The following is a 7139-nucleotide window of genomic DNA, read 5'->3' on the forward strand; positions in this document are numbered from 1 at the left end:
TATTGCATAATTGCTAATTTTCACATAAATTACACAAATACACAAATATATATATATTACACAATGTAAGTCAAAATGTTACAAATATTCCGAAGTTAATTAACAAAAGTATGTCAATATTCAAAAGCATTAATATTCAAAAGCTAGCACACACACATCACTGCCGGAAAATAAACTACGAGGTATAACTTGACCATTCCTCTCGAACAGCATCAATATCCGCATCCATGTACTCGGTTTTGCCTCCCCCAACCTAAGAAAATTAAACAAACAAAATGCTTCAAAATTTGGTCGAGTTAAAACGATTTTGGTCAATATAAACATAATTAAACATCTAACTTATACTTACATTGTTATTAACAAGTGTTTGAAGTCCTTCTCTTTCATGAAGTTTAAAATATAGTAACCACACTCGGTACATCCCGGCTGAGTTGGAGACTACAAAATTACACAATAGTAAATAATTAAGACATATAATAAAGCTCGTTCTGTTTGTTTACTGGCCTAGTTCCAAGTACCAAAGCGGACCGTTCAACTGATTATATATTATTATTATTATTATTATTATTTTGACCGTTAAACTGCTCACCTTACTGTTGACCCAGTTGACTTTTACCCGCATGCCGGATCCCCTTTTTGGTTTAATAGTCAATAAAATATCACCGGAAAACAAAGTGTTCTACATAACTTGACCATTCTGCTTGACTTCTATAAATATCCGCCTCCAGGCATTCATGTTTGCCTCCCTCAACCTGAGAAGCACATTAAAACAAAGAAAATGTAAAGAATTTTGTTGGGTCAAAACGAATTAGGTAAAAAAAAGCCAATATAAGCATAATCAAACCTGTAAGTTGTAAGTGATCAAACAAACCAATAGATTTTCGTTTATACGCACCATGAGTTTTTTAAGTTGGATCCTTTTGAGCGGGGTTGGATAAACTTTCAAGCATCCGAGACATTGATGGATCCTGCAAATAAAATGCATTTGATAGTTAGTTCTACATTACCAACCACATATAACCATTAATTTGATTAAAAGAAACCAATAATAATAGCGATAGCTGCCTGATGATGAAATCTAAAACCGAATATGTTTAAACTTTAATTTCACCTGGTTGATTTTTAAAAGTTGAAACCTCACAAAAAACTAAAACTTTTCTGAACCAAACACTGTTTTAACTCGTCTAAACTCTGTGGTGTCTTATATTCACAATATAACAAACTAACAAACTGAAAACATGGCAAACCTAACCCTCACAAAACAAAATGCTAAAACATCACAAATCAATCATATTCCAGATTACAAGAATCTATTTGTTTGCACACAACAACTCATGTAAGGTAATTAATTTCCTATGCAAGTTATATATACAATTAATTTCCTTGCAATTTCGAGGCATAGTAACGAAATCTTAATTTAATAAACAACAATGCAAAAATAATTCAAACATCCATTTGAGTAAAACAAATACTAATATGTTATTAGAGGGAAAAAGGGAATACACTCATTCACTAATTAAAGTTTACAAATAGGAAGAACAGTGGCCGAGTCACTATAGATACTTAGAAAAATGCATTAATAATAGAACAATTTAGTCAAAATCTTAACATGGTAAACTGAGTTACTGAACTGATAATAAAAAAGCGACTAAAAAAGGCTAATGAACTCACCAGTTACGTCAGGTGTTTACATATTTCGCTAGCTTTTCGCAGGCTTGTCCAAGTTCGTTTAAGACAACCATCACTATTGTCGCAAACCGTCACTGCCTCTTCGAATGACCAGCCACTGCCATGATTTGGCAGCTTCCACAGCCTCGTAACAGCACTTGATCACACCTTGGTCGTCCCTAATGTTCTTCTACAAATCACGGTTCGTACCCCTCGATTCTGCACCGAAACCAAAGCCACTGAACATGTTATCTTGGTATGTTTTAGCAGCCCAAAATCATTTTTATTCAGTATCATTTGGTTGTCAAATTCATCCCCGTATTGTCTCCTACACAGCTACCAAACGTCTCAAGTCAGTGTTGCTGTGTATGCCATAATTACAGCTCCCGAATGCACCTTTATAGACCTGAAAAGAAAAGCAGCTATCATGTAATATTCAAATTATGGACTACATGTAGGAAATATAACTTTCACCAACTCCACCAACTAACAACAGATGCAGATATATGGTTACTTATCAACAAGGAATGTAGGCTTAACATCAATTATGAATGGTGAAGTTCATGATATATGGTTAGTCACGTATACACTTTGACTGGTTACGACATTAATACACTTTGCTTAAAAATCATGATTTTATTAACAAAGCACGCATAAAATCATATCAAACCATTTCAGAAAATTCTACAAAAATTCCACAAAATAACTTATGATGTTAACTAACTTCCTACTAAAAATCATGTCGAAACAAAATGATTCGGACCCTGAAACGGCACTCGCAAGTGGGCTGTCCTGGGTGCTGAAAATCCTAATTTTACTAATAAACAATTCATAACACAAACGATTTCAGAAAAATGTATAAAAATTACATAAACTCAATTATGATATTAACTAACATCTGACCAAAAATCATACGAAAAGAACATGATTAAGGCCCCGAAACGTCACCCACAAGTAGGCAGACCTGGTTTGGACAGCAAGCATAAATCAGTTTTACAAATTTGTTTGGTCATCTTAACTAAACCCATTTGACTTGAAACCTTTTATAGGGCCTAGCCAAATGTTTGGAGAATGTCAAATACAGATTTCATATAAAACTGACACTGTTTAGTACCTGAAATAACCCTCGACCCATAACTATGTACTACGAACAACAATACTCTCTTCTACCACAAATCACAATTCAAATCTCATAAAACAAATTCTCGAAGGTTAACTACTATAATATGAAAATGTGAACGGTTAAGTTATATACATCCGGGACATAGGCAACTTACCTTGTACTTCTTACTTTGATTTTGATGGTCTTGATTTCCTTGATAATCTTCAAGTCCCTTATGTCATATCCAATCCTTGTCACCAAATCAAGATCCCCTAAGACATTAACTATTTTGAATACATACGGGTCAATTGATCTTAACATTTTATACTACCTCCAAACTTACTCGGTTCATTCATGTACAACATAACATAAATATCATCACATTCTCATGTTTTAGCGTGTTAACAGTCTTCTTACTTTCCCACTTTAAATTCATATATGAATACTTATCAACAAGGAATGTAGGCTTAACATCAATTATGAATGGTGAAGTTCATGATATATGAAAGCTAACTGAATTTATCTAGTATTCACATCGTGTTTGACGTAGGCATTTTCACAAACACTTGGCGTGCATCAAACTTTAAGGTAAACATGTTCTAAGCTTTGTTTATTAATTCTACTCTTTTCTTCAATTAACAACACATGAGAACCAACTCATCAAAATTAACCATATAAAGTCACATAAGCATATAATGAGATGAATTAAGCTCCTGTGCTAAGTGCTTGTGACTCAATCTTCAAATCAGCAACCACAGCAACTACTCATGAATCACCATCTACTTGTGTACAATCATCTACTCATAAACAATCATTAACCAGCAAATACACTACACATAATAACCGTTTTCCCCAATTTTTTACTTTCCAGCCCTAAGTTTTCAGATCCGAAATTAAACAGTCGACCAAAGTAAATTTCAAACGTCAGATTTCAAACATACAGAAGCAAACCCTAACCTAACAGAAGTAAAATTGATCGAGGACAGATGAGAGGGAGAAAAAAACAAACCAGATTATGGCGGCGGTTGTGGTACCGCGCGGTGGCAGGTGGTTGTGGCGGTGGTGGCGTACATACGGGAATCTAGATGAGAAAATATTGTAGATGGAGATGTCTTATATGAGGTGAGATTGTCTGATGAGTGAATAATTTTAGGCGGACTATTTTTTTTCACCGGTATTGCAAGATGACGAACAAACATGACACATGTTGTTTGGTTATTTTTTAAAATTACGACAACGATTTAATGACATACTAAAATAAATGTCATAAATACTTTACTTTTGAAAAATTATGACATCATTTTAATGACTTGCACAATTACGCGTTATAAATCGACGCGTGTCATTGTGCGCATGTCAAGAAAGACCTTTTTTCTAGCAGTGATTTGGCTATGATCAACATAATCGCATAAATTTTCAAGCCTAGCTCAAGTGGACACTCGTTGGTTCGCTTAAATAAATCGTTGGCTCGCTTAAATAAATCGTTCATATAAGAATAGTACAATAAATAGACCCGTAGAGAATATTAGCCCAACTAAAAGTGCAAATGATTTCATAAAAAGCCCATAAAAAAGCCATGACGTCTCTTTGCAGTCTTTAGCATTTTGGCTTCGTTTTGAGTTGTTTTTCCCTTATTTTAATTTGTTTCGGAAATTTCTGCAAACGCATATCTTGGAATTCTGAGAGTCGTGGTTAAACTTTCAGATCAAAACTATTTATGGTTCACAAGTGAATTGATTGGATAAAACTCATAATATTGAGAGCAAGATTCGAGTATGATTTTAGGTGAGAATTATAAACCAGAAGAAAAAAACGTATGATCAAGCAAACTGTTTTAGGGTTAGGGTCATCAGATCAAGCATTTAAAACTCAAATGCACATAAAAAACTTCTATTTTGATATAAATTATATGTACGAAATTTAATCGACCACAGCCAGGGCTTTGCGCCTTGGAACTGCTACCAGGGGCGCTGCCCCTGGACCCGGTCCTAGGGGCACTTTTGGAACCTCCATGACTTAGGGGCTTAGCCCATAAGTACAAACAGGATTATAGATTATAATAAGATCAAATAAGTGTGCACCACACACCCAATTTATTTCGATTCATATTACAATTAACTTGATCTACAAGTTAATCCCCAATTACACTAAAATCACTAACACAATTTCAGCTAAACATAAATTATCTTTCTCTATATCACTAGGGCGTCTCTCTGCGACCAAAACATCTGGGACCTAGCCGGTTAGAAATAACAGCAACAAGAACACCTCATGATTACTAAATTTGTAGCTTTGATTTGGGCACCACAGATTCTATGTTGAAAATAGCTTTTCTAAACAAATGAGTTGGCTTGAGTTCTAAATGAGTCGAGTACGAACTCAAGTTTCAGCAGGCGGGGGAGATTTCGAGCTAATCCAAGCAAGTTGATGTAGTTTTGAGCTTGAGCCGAAAAGAGTCTTGCTAGCTAGCTAGGATTGAATTCGGCTTCATGAACAACCTGATATCATACAAGCATTTACCAATAAACATGTTACTAACCAACACATGATCACTAGGAGCTTTAATCAAAGCATGAAACATAAGTACAACAACTAACATATTGTTAACCAACACATGATCACTTCAAATCTTTTTTAATTCATTACTAAAACCTTCAAAATCACACTTTTGATTCAATTTGCCTTACAAACATTTTCTTTGAAATCCGGTTCCTTCAATCCAATTTTAGATTTTGATTTACAAAACATTTTTTACAACCGTCACTAATCATAATTTTGGCCAAGATTTAATTGTAAATTTCCTCCCTTTAACACCAAAAATATTAATTAATAAAAAAAATGAATTTGACTATCAGAATGATATACAGAAACTGCATAAAATGTTTAGCATTTATTTTGAGACCGTCATGGTTTTGCTAGATGTACGTACGTAAGTGTGTTTAAGTCTCTTGTCATTTCCGTACATATTTTATTTAAACATTTAAGTGGTGTTTGGTTTGAGATTGCGAATCAGTGAGAATTCACTTGAAAAAACATGGCAGAGTGAGTGCTGGTATGAATTTAAAATCCTACCCTTTTAAGTGGGTATGGTGGTTACAAAATTTAACGGGCATGAAACTTATTAATCAAGAACCAACTCTTAAAACCAAACCTACAATAGTTAGCTTTCTAGTTCAGTGACATGGAATTGATAATTAAGTCTTGAGACGTTATGGCCTCAGGTTCGAAACTAACTCAATGGGGTTTTCCCACAGTGATAAGTTTCCTCATTGATGATGTTCATGGGTAAATTTGGCCTGAAACATCAAAATCAGTATAAACATTTGACATCATGTCTTAGAATGGCTCATCTCAAGTATTGGGGGTAGTTCTAAACACCGAAAGAAAAAGAACCTACAAAAGATACAATCTCATTACACTTTTGTTTACACAAAAAAATTTGAGTGAAGTGAATGAAATAATAAAAAAAAACTTAGTTACTATTAACCGTTTTTTTCCCACAAGTTATCAAGTACGTGGCTGTTTAAAATAAGGAGTCCTTCTCATTTGTAAACTAAAAACGAAATTCTCTTAATTGATGTACGTAGTCGCACCCTGAATATTGAACCATTGCATATATGCTTGGCTTTTTTGTGCATAACCTGATATATTTGCTGTAATATCATGCAACATTTAACCTTCTGATTAAATTTTTCACCAAAAGAGTATAGAAATGATAATATGGTAGTCTGTGATATAATGCATTTTCGTTCAAAGATGAACCGAAATTTCAAGAAACCAAAAGAGGGATGTGCGTTGAAAACATTCCATGGTCAAGCACCATAAACAAACGAAGAAGTTTGGACGAAAATGCCAGGGTGGCCGGACTCAATACGTATAAAAAATTTCATAAACCGGGGTGTCTGGGCTCAAAATTTTCGAATGAAACACTACATATAAAAATTATCGAACAAAAACGCATAAAATTTACACTACTGAGCAAAAAATCGGGATGACTGGAGCCACCCTTAGGCCACAACACAAGAACACCAAGTGAATCATGAACATCAAACACGATGTTGCATAAAACGTTTATGCGACTCTTTTTATTAATAGTAATCAAGAACGAGATTCAATGAAAGATAAATAAACTATGCACTATTTATAGGTTACATGAAACTTAGAGAACAAGACAGACTCGAATTAGGAAACCTAATCAAACTAGACTTCTAATTTATTTAATAATAAATAAAATGATAATTTTGGCACCAAATTACTCAACTCGATCCCTGAACTTTAGATCTCCACCAAACCGCACCTTGAGATCTTCTGTACCACCCTTATACTTTTCATATTAACCATTCGGGTCTTCAAGTTTGTATTGCACCTA

The sequence above is a fragment of the Bidens hawaiensis genome, unplaced genomic scaffold (genome assembly GCF_021521415.1).
Source record: "Bidens hawaiensis isolate Kalapana, Puna unplaced genomic scaffold, B.hawaiensis_p1.1 tig00033131_1, whole genome shotgun sequence".
NCBI classification, from domain to species: Eukaryota; Viridiplantae; Streptophyta; class Magnoliopsida; order Asterales; family Asteraceae; genus Bidens; species Bidens hawaiensis.